A 418-nucleotide genomic window follows, 5' to 3' on the forward strand; every position below is an offset into this window, starting at 1 on the left:
GCCGCTTCTGTGCAACGTCGAGGTCATTGATAATTACAACATTTTCCTCAGGTGACGAGAAGTCAGGAAACGGACATGGGGTCCGCAAGGCGCGAGCAAATCTTGTATAACGCCGCAGGCGCAGCTCGCCTTCCTCGTCATTCCATCCGAGAAAAGGGATGCCAGACTCGTAGTCGACCACCTCCACATCCCCATCGAGGTCACTCGTCACCGTGAGCGTGCGCGGAGCGCGACGCTCGGGATCATCGAGCCTAAAATTTACATCCCTCGATGCCGCGGAGACACGGTCCGACATGGCACCGTGCGGGAGATGAAGCTGGGCTCTGCTCGTGAGCGCTGTCGGAGCCAGCGAGACTTGGAGACTTCGATGTCATTGACACAGGGCTCATTGAGCACGGAAGTCGTTTCGTTCCAACGC

This window comes from Plasmopara halstedii (assembly GCF_900000015.1).
Source record: "Plasmopara halstedii genome assembly, contig: Scaffold_2881, whole genome shotgun sequence".
Taxonomy (NCBI): domain Eukaryota; phylum Oomycota; class Peronosporomycetes; order Peronosporales; family Peronosporaceae; genus Plasmopara; species Plasmopara halstedii.